Consider the following 1406-nt stretch of genomic DNA (forward strand, 5'->3'; position numbering starts at 1 on the left):
TTTCTTCAACAAATAAGAATCTCAAGATGGGACCTGGGGATAAAAAGCACTGGTTCAGAGGCATAAAGAGCTGCATTGTTTTTATGCTCCCCTTTGAATGTTTAGTTGTTTTACTTAGGTTTTAAATTAGAATTGGAAAGGAAATAATTCAAATATTAGAACCCTAATGAACTCTATTTTATCATGAGTCAAATACTTCTCAGGAAGCTTTTGGCACAAATACTAATCCTCCATTATACTTAATCACAGCTGATTGATAAAATGAGTGGGAATCTGGGTCCTCTTGGGGATAAACTCATAAAAACACCCCTGAGAAATGAATTTAGTAGCTACAGAATCCAAACAGGCCCCAGTGTTTGATGTTCCCCTCCCTGTGTCCATGTGTTCTCATTGTTCAACTCCCACTTATGAGTGAGAAGATGTGGTGTTAGGTCTTCTGATCCTGTGTTAGTTTGCTGAGAATGATGGTTTCCAGCTACATCCATGTCCCTGCAAAGGACATGAACTCATTCTGTTTTTATGGCTGCATAGTATTCCATGGTATATATTTGCCAAATTTTCTTTATCCAGCCTATCACTACTGGGCATTTGGGTTGATTCCAAGTCTTTGCTATTGTAAATAGTGCTACAAGAAACATAAATCTTTACAGTAGAATGATTTATAATTTGGGGGGTATATAATCAGCAATGGGATTGTTGAGTCAAATAGTATTTCTGATTCTAGATCACTGAAGATTCACCACACTGTCTTCCACAATGGTTGAACTAATTTACACTCCCACCAACAGTGTAAAGGCATTCCTATTTCTTCACAGCCTAACAAGCATCTGTCATTTCCTGACTTTTTAACGATCACCATTCTAACTGGCATGAGATGGTATCTAATTGTGGTTTTGATTTGAATTTCTCTAATGACCAGTGATGATGAGCTTTTTTTCATGTTTGTTGATTGCATAAATGTCTCCTTTTGCGAAGTATATGTTCATATCTTTCACACACTTTTTGATGGACTTGTTTGTCTTTTTCTTGCAAATTTAAGTTCCTTGTAGATTCTGAATAATAGACTTTCATCCGATGGATAGATTGCAAAAAGGTTCTCCCATTCTGTGGGTTGCTTGCTCACTCTGATGATAGTTTCTTTTGCTGTGTGGAAACTCTTAAATTTAATTAGATCCCATTTTTCAATTGTGTCTTTTGTTGCTATTGCTTTTGGTGTTTTAGTGAAGAAGTATTTGCCCATGCCTACGTCCTGAATGGTATTATGGTATTGCCTAGGTTTCCTTTCTTTTCTTTTTCTCTTTTTCTCTTTCTTTCTTTCTCTTTCTTTCTTTCTTTCTTTCTTTCTTTCTTTCTTTCTTTCTTTCTTTCTTTCTTTCTTTCTTTCTTTCTTTTTCTTTCTTTCTTTC

At 35.6% G+C, this 1406-nt stretch overlaps 1 long non-coding RNA gene across 1 annotated transcript in view; it reads left to right on the forward strand.

Annotated features, from left to right (window-relative positions):
* The first annotated feature begins 870 nt into the window (after positions 1–870).
* LOC119467870 overlaps positions 871–1406 on the forward strand; it is a 9396-nt gene continuing 8860 nt past the window's right edge. The window contains exon 1 of the long non-coding RNA XR_005196510.1: positions 871–940. This is a non-coding gene — a long non-coding RNA (uncharacterized LOC119467870). The remainder of the gene's footprint in view (positions 941–1406) is intronic.

Source organism: Cebus imitator, unplaced genomic scaffold, assembly GCF_001604975.1.
Source record: "Cebus imitator isolate Cc_AM_T3 unplaced genomic scaffold, Cebus_imitator-1.0 Scaffold343, whole genome shotgun sequence".
Taxonomy (NCBI): domain Eukaryota; kingdom Metazoa; phylum Chordata; class Mammalia; order Primates; family Cebidae; genus Cebus; species Cebus imitator.